This window comes from Rhinopithecus bieti, unplaced genomic scaffold (assembly GCF_001698545.2).
Source record: "Rhinopithecus bieti isolate Rb0 unplaced genomic scaffold, ASM169854v2 scaffold_6063, whole genome shotgun sequence".
NCBI classification, from domain to species: domain Eukaryota; kingdom Metazoa; phylum Chordata; class Mammalia; order Primates; family Cercopithecidae; genus Rhinopithecus; species Rhinopithecus bieti.
Window position 1 is genome coordinate 2219133 of NW_016805186.1, and position 13134 is coordinate 2232266.

Sequence of the window (13134 nt, forward strand, 5' to 3'; positions counted from 1 at the left end):
GGGAGTTGGCGTTTTGGTGGTTTTTGTTCATTGAGCGCAGGCAGCTATGTCTTCTTCGAAGGAGAGGCGCAAAGGTGAATTTCTCCGCCTCGGACCCGTGGGAGCCGTGAAAAGCTCGCCCGTTTAGCCGGTCGCCCTCTACGGCTGGCCTCGTCCTCCCCGGCCCTCGCACCCCTGCCCCCCAACCCGAGTCGCCGGGCGCAGGGAGGGGCGCGGTGTTACCCCTCCCGCCCTCCGCCTTTCATTCCCGGAGGGAGGCGGGTTCGCAGGGTCCAGTGTCTTCCCTTCACTTTTTGTGGACGCCAGGCCACATCTCCTTCGAAGCCCGTGAGAGATTTTTCAGGTGCTGTTTGTTGGTTGGTTTTGCTCTTTTAAATTTTTTAGGTGGGTGCGTTTACAGCTACGAACCCTCTATAATCTTACGTGTCCAGCGCAGCGAATGGGGGAAAAGATTTGGAGTTTTATAACATGGGAAATTGGGTACCAGAATCTTCAGGGAAGAGACCAAGGAGTTTTCTAGCAAAGACCTGTATGTGCTTGGACTTTTGTTCTAATCTGAAACTTGGAAAACTCCCGGGCACCTGGTTTTATTCTAACCTGTGCCCCATTTAGTGCATCTAAACTGTGATGTGATTTGACTTAGCATTTATCAAATGAGCAGAGCACTTTCGGGCCACCCAACTTCAGCTCTTTGTGGCTGTCAATCACTGTCAGTGATATGCCCTCAGACAGATCGTTTTCTTCTTACTCCCCTCCAGGGTTGTTACAAGCGATAGAATTCATACCATGTGTTGAGATCATTCATTACATAAGCTTAGATAGAAAACATGCTCATTGCGACTTTATACTTTAAACTTAAATTGATGTTTCAATGTAATGTGCTGTACCAGAGTCACCTGGAAATAAGCACTCATATACATTATTCATGTACAAGAAAGGCTGCATCAAAAAAGAATTTGTTTTCCTAGATATATCAGAGGTCTTTTTCACCAGCTCACTGCCCACAGTAAAAGATCCTGCTTTTTGAGAATTGGACTTTGTATATACATTCGAATTTATTTTGCTTTATTCGGTCATATTTTCTCTTGATTTCTTGAAAAACATTTACCAAGGCCTCAAAAGAAAAGCAGGCTCTATATTGGTATTTTTTTGTTCTGTTCTCTAATAAAAAGCATTAACTTGATTGATTGGCTGGATGTGGAAGATGTGTTGCTGCATGTATGTGCAACTGTGCATGTACATTTGAAAATAAATGATACTTTTAACCAGTTCCAGATTTCAGCTAGTAGTTCCAATAACAATTATACGAATTTCGTGTTTATGAAAACCAGCTACAGGGAGACCAGCCTGTCCAGTAGAAAGTTGGATTGATTATCTGGGCCATGGAGAGAGCCACAGGAAACTCACATGGGTGGTAGTTCCAAGTTGGTAGTGGTAGGGCCTCAAATCAGGCTGGAAATGAGCAGCAAATGATTTTAAAAAGTTTTATTTGAGGCTGGGATATGTGTATTCTCTGTCTTGTTTATGGATCTTGAGTGATTGACTTAATGTGAAAGAATACAGACAGGAGAAGTACACTCAATTTTTGCAGTGTTTAATAAAAATGCAGAAGTGGAGAAGGGAAGACAATTCAGATAACAAGCAGAGCGTGGTGGCTCATGCCTGTCATCCCAGCATTTTGGGAGGCTGAGGTGGAAGGATCACTTGATCCCAGGAGTTCGAGTCCAGCTCAGGCAACAGAGAGAGCCCTGTCTCTACAAAAAGTTAAAAAATTAGCCGGGCATAGTGAGTGGGGCTGTGGTCTCAACTAGTCGCGAGGCTGAGGTGGAGGATCACCTGAGTTCAGGAGGTCGAGGACACAGTGAACTGGGATTGCACCACTGCACTCCACCCTGGGCAACAGACTGAGACCGTGTCTGGAAAAAAAAAAAAATGATAATTCGGATTGGCCACCGAAGTTGGACTGGGCGCTAGCAGGCAATGGTTTTGCCTTCATTTTGAGATCGGCATCTTCTAACTCAAGTTTAATACGGGACTGAGGGCAAGAGGCCTGTATGCCTTTTATATCAGCATCACACTGTCTTGATTATGGCAGCTTTATAGTAAGTTTTGAAATCAGGTAGTATAAGTTATCTTCATTTTCAAAGTTCTTTTGGCTGTTCAGGGTTCCTTACATTTCCATATAAAGTTTAGTATCAGTTTGTCATTTTTTTCAAAAAACCGTGCTGTGATAGACTTTGTAGGAATTGCATTTAATTTTGCATATCTGTTTGGGAGGAATTGCCATCTCACCGTGAACATGGAATCTCTTTCCATTTGTTGAGATCTTTAATTTCTCTCTGCAATATTTAGTAATTTTCAGTGTACAAATTTTGCCCTTTCGTAAATTAATTTTGAAGTGTTTTGATGGTGATGTGAATTGAATTTTAAAATTTCATTAAAATTTTTTTATCGATAAAGCGAAAGTGTTTTTTTTTTTGTTGTTGGTTTTTTTTTTTTTTTTTGAGACAGAGTCCCTCTGTGTTTGCCCAGGCTGGAGTGCAGTGGCATGATCTCAGCTCACTGTAATCTCCGCCTCTCAGGTTCAAGCGATTCTTCTGCCTCAGCTTCCTGAGTAGCTGGGACTACAAGCGCCTGCTAATTTTTGTATTTTTAGTAGAGACAGAGTTTCACCGTATTGGCCAGGCTGGTCTCAATCTCCTGACCTCGTGATCCTCGTGATCCGCCCGCCTCGGCCTCCCAAAGTGCTGGGATTACAGGTGTGAGTAATCCCAGCACTTTGTAATCTTTGTAACCCAGTAATCTTGCTTTCGGCGCCCGGCCGAAAGCAAGTTTATTAAGAAAGCAAAGGAATAGAGAATGGCTACTCCATAGAGCAGCCAAATTATTTTTAAAATTTCGTTATGGATTGTTGTTAGTATATAAACATACACTTGATTTATTAATCTTGTATCTTGCAACCTTCGTTGTTGAACTTGATGATTACTTCCAGTTTTTTGTGAATTACAGAGGATTTTTTACATACGGCATCATGCCAATAAAGACAGTTTTACTTCTTTTCTTTCCATGTGGATACCTTTAATTTCTTTTTTGCCTGATTAATTTATTTTTTGCCTGGTTCGACCCTCCAGCAGTTTGCTGAATAGACATGGAGTGTATATTATTAACTTATTTCTCATCTTAGGGGGAAAACATTTAATCGTTTACTGTTAGATACGATATTAACTGTAAGTTTTTCATAAATGCACTTTATCAGGTTGAAGGATTTTCCTTTTATTACTAGATTGTTGAGAATTTTATATAGATTTTCCTTTTATATACTAGATTGTTGAGAATTCTTATGAACGAATGTTAGAAATGTTGCTTTTCTGCATCTATTGAGATGACTGGTTTTATTCCTTTATCAATATGATTTATTAACTGATTTGTGTATTCATACTAACCTTGCATTCTAAATCCCATTTGGTCATGTTATATAACCCTTTTTACGTATTGCTGGATTTGGTTTAGTAATATTTTGTTTAGGATTTTTGTATTATGTTCATGAGTAATATTAGTAATATTTTGTCTTGCGATGTCTTTGTCTGGCTTTGGTATTACCGTAATACTGGCATCTTAGAATGAGTTGGGAAGTGTTACCTCCTATTTTTTCAGAATTTGTGAAGGATTGGTATTTTTTTGTTTAAATATTTGATAGAATTCACTCACAAAGTCATCAGTTTGTGGATTTTTTTTTTTTTTTGAGATGGAGTCTCGCTCTGTCGCCCAGGCTGGAGTGCAGTGGTGCAATCTCAGCTCATTGCAAGCTCCGCCTCATGGGTTCATGCCATTCTCCTGCCTCAGCCTCCTGAGTAGCTGGGACTACAGGCGCCGCCATCACGCCCGGCTAATTTTTTGTATTTTTAGTGGAGACGGGGTTTCACCGTGTTAGCCAGGATGGTCTCGATCTCCTGACCTCGTGATCCGCCCGCCCCAGCCTCCCAAAGTGCTGGGATTACAGGCTTGAGCCACCGCGCCCAGCCGTGGATATTTCTTTATAGTGAAATTTAAAATTACAAATTCAGTTTCTCCAGTGCACGCGTGCATGTGACTCCTCCAGTGCAGGTTGTCGTACACGCGCGTGGCCGTGACTCCTCCAGAGCGAGCTTGTGCACGTGTGCGCACGCCGCCTCCAACGCCAGCTCCCACGCACTTTCTCCAGCACTGGTTCCCATGTACACACGTGACGCTTCTCCAGTGCTGAGCTCCCATAGTGTGTGCGGGCTTTTAATTAAGCGCCCACTCCTGGTGAGTGTGCTTTGCCAGCGCTAGCTCCCTGGGGTGTGCCGCTTCCCCAGCGCTGGCTCCCGGGCGTGGTGCCGCCCCAGCACCTGTTCCCAGGCGCGTGCACATCTCCAGCGCTGGGTCCTTGGCATATGTGCTTCTGCAGCGCCGGCTTCTGTGGTGTGCATCTTCCCCAGTAGAGGCTCTTGTAGTGCGCTGTGATCAGCTGCACCCAGTAGTCAGCTGTGTGCCTCGGCATCCCCTTCAAGCAATTTTGTAACTGAGTCTCTGGTGGGACACCTCCCTGTGAACACCTTTTCCTGGCGCCCTAGAGGATGGATTTCTGGCAGGTTACCAAAGGTGGTTTTCTAGCAAGTTGTGCTGGTGCAGCACCCACAGAGACATCTCTCCTATTCAGTGAACCATGGCTGTGCTCCCTCCAAAAAGTTCTTGATCCCATTTCTGGAAAGAAGTGGGTATTTTTCCTTAGGGCACCCACCTCAGCCCTAGGGGCAGTGGCTTCTTCTTATATCTGCTATTCCTCTGTTTTGTAGAATTCTGTTTACTTCTGACTAGCCAACACCTTGTTATTCCAGTCCTGTTACAGTGAATAGTTCTTGACTGGACATGGTGACTTATGCCTGTAATCCCAGCACTTTGCCAGGCCGTAGGGCTTGGGAGGATTACTTGAGACTGGGAGTTTGAGACAAACTTGAGCAACATAGCAAAACCCCTGTTCTACAGAAAACACAAAATTATCTGGGGGTGGTGGTGTGTGCTTGCCTGTAGTTCCACCTACTATGGAGGCTGATGTGGGAGGATCGTTGAGCCCAGGGGGTCGAGGCTGCTTGGAGCCATGATTATATCATTGCATTCCAGCCTAAGCAAGAGTGAGATCCTCTCTCTAACAAGAAAAACATGACAACAACAGCAATAACTCTTTATAGTTGACTTTCTTTATTCAAATTATTATGCAGTTTCTTTCTACTGACTGGACCCAGACCGATTTATCACCTTTGCTCTGACATTCCTCAATAAATCACGAGTGGTGAGAGTATTTAGTCTCTTCATTTTCTTGAATTGTGAAAGTTAATCCTAAGGTTACTCCCACTTCCACGTAACAAAAGACACGTTTGTGTGAGAGCGTGTCAGGCTTTTATGAAGTGATGAAACTGCCTTTCCATTCCTTTGCAAATTAGAAACAGTATAGATTATCCTGGAAAGTGGGGTCAGGGATTAGGAGGGGAGGAGAAGAGGACAGGATTAGAACTGTGGTTGGCCTTACGGCATCCAGTGGAAGGTTCCCAGATGACCTGACTAGATGTGACTATACTTCTCATTATCTTTCACCCTGTTTTTCATTTTTCAGATTGCTGGGACTTGTGTTTTCATTTTCCTCTAGAGCCCCAATGACGCTTTTGTAATTCAGAAACATTTTATGTATGATATAAACATTTTATGTACATTTAGCTATTTTAGTGGAATCTGAGGTCTGTTACTCTGGTGACTACCCATAAGACAGTTTGAGGCTGCTGTTTTTCACACACACACACACACACACACACACACACACACAGAGATTCAGAGGCGACTTTATTTAAACACTATGAATTTGGCTGGGTGCAGTGCTATGCACCTGTAGTCCCAACTATTTGGGAGGCTGAGGCTGGTAGATTGTGAGTTCGAATCTATCCTGGGCAAAATTGTGAGACCCTATCTCTGCGGAAAAAAAAAAGTGGGGGGCTGTGACTTTGTCTGTGATTCCTTCTTTTCCTGGGTCAGTTCAAAGGTATGGAATTGCCAGGCACTTTTGTTTCTTTTATAAGATTTTAGAGGTGCCATTTACCTTAGTGACTTCCAACACCCTCCTATGGGGCTGGTTCCTTTTGTTGTTGTCATTTTGTTTTGTTGGTGGTGGTTGTTTATTTAAAGCGATCACATTATAAAGCCTCATACTTAGCCTAATCCTGTTTTTGTAATTGTGCTTGTACATTCAATTGCAGTACTCAATAGATTTCCTTGTTAACTCCTGATTTTTTTTGTTTTTTTTTTTGAAACAGAGTCTCGCTCTGTCTCCCAGGCTGGAGTGCAGTGGCCGGATCTCGGCTCACTGCAAGCTCCGCCTCCTGGGTTCACGCCATTCTCCTGCCTCAGCCTCCTGAGTAGCTGGTACTACAGGCGCCCACCACCACGCCTAGCTAATTTTTTGTATTTTTAGTAGAGACGGGATTTCACCGTGTTAGCCAGGATGGTCTCGATCTCCTGACCTCGTGATCCACCTGCCTCGGCCTCCCAAAGTGCTGGGATTACAGGCATGAGCCACCACGCCTGGCCAACTCCTTATTTATTGATTACCATTTGTGGTTATGCATAATGACTTTGCCTCTGTCCTTGTGCACTGCAGTTCATATTATTGCCATATGTATATATGCCTGTTTCCACAACTCTTAGCCAACTTCTTTAGGGTATATTCTTTTTTTTATATAACTGCATTGATGTTTGTTGAGTGCCAGCATCCTTTTCTCCCTTCTCTGTCATAACATACCCTAGATTTTCTTTTAGGAGTCACAATTGTATGGGCTCTGGGGAACACTGATATTACCTCTAGCTCCTGAGGGTGGATTTTGATTGTTTTAAGGAGTCCTGGGGGTGGTCTTTGATTGGTTTAAGGAGTCCTGGGAGTGAACTTTGATTGGTTTAAGGAGTCTGTTTTGTTGATTTGTCACAGTCATGGGTTAGAGTTGGGCATAAGCTCAAGCAAGTCTAGTCTGAATATATCTGAGGTCCGTCTCTTACTTGGAATGCTGGAAAAGAAGTATGTACTCTATTTTTGGGTGGTATGGATGTGATGTGACTTCTGTAATGGCTAAAGCTGTTTTGCTATCATGACGGAAGCAGGATGGAGAGAGAGATCAACTGTGAAGTCTGCCCTGTTTCTGGACTTGCCAGTTTCTTGAGCCAACAAATTCTTCCCCCTTTTTTTTTCTCTTTTGAGACAGGGTCTTGGCCTATCAACCAGGAGTGCAGTGGCATGATCATAGCTCACTACAGCCTCAAACTCCTGGGCTCCAGCAATCATCCCACCTCAGCCACCTGAGTAACTAGGACTACAGGTGTGCACCACAGTGTCTGGCTAATTAATTATTATTATTATTGTAGACACAGGGGCATGCTGTGTTGCCTAGGCTGGTCTTGAACTCCCGGCCTCAAGCTGTCCTCCTGCTTGGGCCTCCAAAAGTGCTGTGATGAGAGGTGTGAGCCACCATGCCTGGCCTCCTGTTATTGTTTTAGCTGGTTTTGCTTGGTGCAGCAGGGACATTTAATGCTTACTAAATATTTATATCTTCCCTCACATTTCCCAGTCCATTTGCAGCTAGGTAGGGCATTGTGATCGTTCTAGCCAATAGATTTTAAGCAGGTTACTTCCAGGTAGAAGCATTTAGTAGCAGATTCCTGACCTAGCTATCTCTCCTTTTTGCAGTGGTGATTATGGAGGCTAGGTGTTGAGATGTCTGAGCACCTGTCATGCTGGATCCATGAGTGACTGTGGAGTAGAACACCGGCCCCACCCCACAAACACGTATGTCCCACATAACATATTGGACATATAGTATGAGAAAAAAGTTACTACATCGTAACTTAGCTTATCTTGATGAATAGAGTTAGGTTTTCAATTACTAGAAACCAAAGGCATCCTAGGTGATATAGTATAATTTTGTAATTCTTAGTGTGTATTTGGTGATTTACAATATAAGCAGATTATACATTGTAATTGATTAGTAAGACACTTGTCTGAAGGAATCAGTTATATTTAGCCCTAGCTTTCTGAATTTGGTGTACCCAAACATGACCTTGTCCAACATCGATTGTAATGATTCCTTCGCCTGTCTACCCGTACATAGCAAAGGTTATAATAAAACACTATATAAAACATAGATTTGTACAAATGATATCGAATTGCTGCTTTTGCTTGAAGCTGTTAGCTAGGAATTTCTAATCATAGGCTGTAAGAGTGAGTAACCCTGTATTAGTGGTATAACAGCATGCATTTTGTTTATGAAGTAGTATTTTCTGCAGTATTTGGCACCCAAAAGATGTTTCTGATTCTGACTAGTACCATTCGACTTTTTAGTCATTATGCTAAAAAATTGTCAAAGCTAGTGAAAGTTTTGCTTGATGATAAGTATTTTGATTAGTGGTGACTTTTTGAAACTATGCAGCCAGTTTTAGGAGTAACGTGCAAATATTTTTATATGAGATGGTATAATATGATTGACTTTATTTTATCTTAAAATCAATTTTGTTATAGTCTGAAGTTGTAAGGAAGAAAAGTGCAATACAAGCATCTTTTTCGTTGTTAGAGATGCATCTCGCTGTGTCCCCCAGGCTGGAGTGCAGGAGTGCAGTCATAACTCGTTGCAGTCTTGACTTCCTGGGCTCGAGTGATCCCCCCACCTGAGCCTCCCGAGTGACTGGGACTACAGGCATGAGGCAGGCACTGTGCCTGCCATTAAAGATGTCTCGACTTTTGGTAGTGACATTCCTTTGAAGGTGTTAAAAGCTAGAAATGTGTTTTGTCATGTCAGAGTTCCCGGTGTCTTTATTGAGTTCTACACGCATGTGCTGTACTTACCTAATGCTTGCCTACAATTGTACTACGTCTTTTTGGTTTTCAAATAATTTAAGTATAGGCCGGATGTGGTGGCTCCCGCCTATACTCGCAGCACTTCGGGAGGCTGAGGCAGGTGGATCAGTCGAGTCCAGGTGGTCAAGGATGCAGGTCAGCTGGGCAAGGTGGCTCCTGCCTGTAATCCCAGGACTGTGGGAGGCCAAAGTGGGTGGATCACTTGAGGTGAGGAGTTCGACACCAGTCTGTCTGGCCAACATGGTGAAACCTGTCTCTAATAAAAATACAAAAATAATTAGCCTGTTATGATGGTGCGTGCCTATAATCCCAGCTGCTTGGGAGGCAGAGGTACGAGAATCGCTTGAACTCGGGAGGCAGAGGTTGCAGTGAGCTGAGATTGGGCCATTGCGTGCACACACACACACACACACACACACACACACACACACGAGCCGTTGTTTCATTTAAAATAACTAAGTTTTAAATTTAAAGCTGAAGTTGTTTAATTTAAAATAATTTGAGTTTTAAAAAAGTATCTATTTTGAGGCAAAATGGTGAAAATAGGACAAGTGTTTGAAAATATTCTGGTACTTGATCAGAACCACTTTAGGCTATGTTGTTTTGTGGCCAAAGTGGCTGTGACAAAATGACTACGCAGCATTTTAAAAACATTGTTACTGAGGTATTACTGATGAACATGAATGGATTAATATTGTCATCGTGGGAGTGGTTTGTTATAAAAGCGAGTTTGGCCCTCTGGTGCTCTGTCACTGTGTGATGCCTTCCATCGTGATGTGACCCCTCAGTCTTAGACTTCCCGGCCTCCAGAACTGGGAACTGATACATTTCTGTTGTTTGTAAATCACGGAGTCTCACCTGTTCTCCTATGGCAGCACAGAACAGACTGAGACAGGCAGTTGGGCAACTCCAAGTCTGAGTTCCCTACCAGCAGCAACTGGCAGGGATGAAATCCTGACTGTCTCCTTTGCAGTCAAATGCTCTACCACTGAGCTATACCCCCTGGCTGTCTTCTTTGGACAGTGCTGTTTTTGAGTTGCCACAAGCCTGTCTAATCGCTTTACTCATTTAACTTATCTGTTGTGGACATTCGAATGTATGACCTTCGTCTAAAGTAATTTACTAAGTTTTGAATAATTTTGAAATGCATTCAGTTGTTAAACTAACACCGGGCACGGTGGCTCAAGCCTGTAATCCCAGCACTTTGGGAGGCCGAGGCGGGCGGATCACGAGGTCAGGAGATCGAGACCATCCTGGCTAACACGGTGAAACCCCGTCTCTACTAAAAATACAGAAAATTAGCCGGGTGTGGTGGTGGGCGCCTGTAATCCCAGCTACTTGGGAGGCTGAGGCAGGAGAATGGCGTGAACCCGGGAGGCGGAGCTTGCAGTGAGCCGAGATGGCGCCACTGCAGTCCAGCCAGGGCGACAGAGCGAGGCTCCGTCTCAAAAAAAAAAAAAAGAAAAGAAAAAGAAAAAAATGGACAGATCAGAACAAATTTGTCATACTTACTGGGGAAATTACTGCAATAATCAGGGTTCTCTGGTGACTTCTAAGTTTCATATCTGTAGAAAAGATTATTATTATTCCGGAGCAGTAAGATACTATATACACTTTATAAATCAGAGCTTTTTGTTCTATTGATTTTGGTTTTATAAGCATTTTTTTTTAAACTACTTCTTTTGGTTTCTTAATTTATTTCTAACATTACTTTGGGCAATAGCCCTATTAAAAGTGCTTTGTACTTTCCAAATTATTTTCTTATAGATTATATGGGATTCTCACAATAACCATATGTGCTAAGGTAAGATAGGCATTTTAAAAAGAGAAAAATAGGGCTGAGCGCCTGTAATCCCAGCACTTTGGGAGGCAGAGCTGGGCGGATCACTTGAGCCCACAAGTTCAAGATGAGCCTGGGTAACGTGGCGAAACCTTGTCTCTACACAAAATACAAAAATTATCCAGGCGTGGTGACATGCAGCTGCAGACCTAGCTACTTGAGGGGCTGAAGTGGGAGGATCGCTTGAGCCTGGGAGGTTGAGGGTGCAGTGAGCTGTGATCATACCACTGCACTCCAGCCTGGGTGACAGAGGGAAACCCTGCGTCTAAAAAAAAAATAAAATAAAAATTAGAAAAGAAAAATAGAACGGAGCTTTTTCAAAAAAAATTACTTTGGCTCATCATTCAGGAATTCCCCAGAGATTCCCCAGAGGAGGATGGCTGCTGATGAGCTTCTTGGGTTAAGCGTGTGTGTCTTCATTGTTATGAGATGATAACCTTTTCAGTCATCAAAAGAGCCGGGTGTTTCTGGTTACCCAAACCCAACTGATTTTAGCAGAAAACATTTGCCTTAAATAATACCTTCTCTTTGGAGTGTTCACAGAGAGGGAAACTGAGTTGAATGACAAGGCTGGCGACTGTAACCCAGGGAAACTAACTCCTGCCCGGTGCTCTTTTGCTTGCACCAAGAGTTCGATGTCCAAGGTGGCTGAAGCTTCCTATTGAAGCCTTCTCAAGCAAGTCTCTCGCAGGCTTTCGGTTGCGTCTTTCTACTGTGTAAATAGGGGCATTAGGAGCAATGTAATCTTTGAATACTGCCCAGCCAGTTTCTGTTTGGTAACGTGCCCTGAAACCCTCAGTGAATGCCAGCAAACAAATCAGATCCACAGTGTATTTGATATGCATGTCTTTTCCCCAAACAAAATTCAAATTTCACAAACACAAGCTGAGTCATTTTCCAAATGTTTGTATATGAATGGAAGTTTTTGTCCTGTTCTTCTGTAACCAGTACCATAAAACTTCTGAAGGTCCTTGATGCATTTATGGTACAATGTTAATCCAAAACAAAACTTTATTCTGACTAAACATGTAGCTATAGAGAGATACCAAACTCATTTTTGTTGATCAGTACAACATGTTTGTACCAACCAGATCTAAAAAATGTGTAAAGGAGTGCCATGCTGTAAAGACCTTATTACAGTTGTAAACACCGGTGCAGCTGTTACAAATCTCGCAAAACCTCAGGTTAAACAATTTCACATTTACTGAAGATGACATTCCAGACCCAGTTTTCATAACATAAACACTCTAAGACATGCCTTTGAGATGAGTGGGATTGTCATTAATATTAATGCCACCGAATTCAAGGCTGAGAAGTCATTTCTTTCCAGGCTTTGTTTTCACTCCTAATTTTGGAATAAAATATACTTTGAGCTGATGTTTGGCGTGTATTTTCACAGCCTGAAAACATTTGATCCTGTTGCCTTCGAATTGTAGGAATGCAGAAATACAATATAAGTCTTTTAGTCTTTATGGTCATTTGACTTAAATGAGTTTGTTAGAATTAAAGTTGGGAAAAATTAACTGTTAATGGAATCCAATTGCATTGTTCAATTAAAAAATAAAAGGATGCTAAAAATAGTTGCTGTTTTAAGGATTGTATTAGTATGACATTTTAGAATGCTGCAGTTAAGGAAATAATTTTATTCTAAAGTGATTCGAAGCACATGTTTTGTGGTCTTGTCTTTCATCTAGACAAGCTAGGACAAGCATTCAAAACCTGTGCGACTCTTAATCTGTTTTTTTTCTTAGTTTCCACTTAGTGGGACATCTGGTGAGGTATCATTTTGGCCATATAGTCATTTCTAAAGTTACTTTCTCTGCTCTGATTTCCAATTAAGTCTTATATGATGTTTGTCAAATTTAAGAGTATGCAGGGGTCCACTGGAAGCCCTGGGTAATTGGGCTTTGGCCTGATTCTTGTGCATGGCTGTACATGTGGGGTGGTTTTGGTTTGTTTGCTTGTTTATTGGTAATTGCGTTAAAATATTCCATTTGCCTTTACTGAATTTGTTTTTGTTGGATTTTTGGGGAGGCCTCTAAGTTGGATAATAGAGCAATTAAGTGACTGTTTGTAAGCTATCCTCAGTGCTCTATTAAAGAGAGACAGCACTTATCAAAAGAAGACAGTTGAATTTCTCTTGTTTAAACTTGTTTTTGAAATTTTGTTAATTTTCTAGTAAAGAGAATTGAAGCCAACCACTGTCAAGTACCACCATATTGTAATCTAAAGTTGGTAACTGTGGAAGCACATAGTCGATATGGTGACACCTTTTTCAGAGGAACTTCGGCTGTTCCCATCAGCATAAAGGACGTAACAGACTGCATCTTCTGCCTTCACCTCTGCCTTATTTCTTCTGTTTTCCCTTTTTTTTTTTTGAGATGGA

General features: G+C 42.3%; 1 protein-coding gene across 8 annotated transcripts in view; it reads left to right on the forward strand.

Annotated features, from left to right (window-relative positions):
• FANCC (FA complementation group C) overlaps positions 1-13134 on the forward strand; it is a 216058-nt gene that overhangs the window by 976 nt on the left and 201948 nt on the right. Inside the window, exon 2 of one of the 8 annotated variants that reach the window (XM_017871513.1) lies at positions 7745-7843. The exons of 6 other annotated variants lie outside the window; for them this stretch is intronic. The gene's annotated coding sequence lies outside the window, so the exon portion shown is untranslated. Of the gene's footprint in view, positions 1-91; positions 344-7744; positions 7844-13134 lie in introns of those variants that run through there. One more of the 8 variants, XM_017871517.1, reaches the window with a different exon arrangement.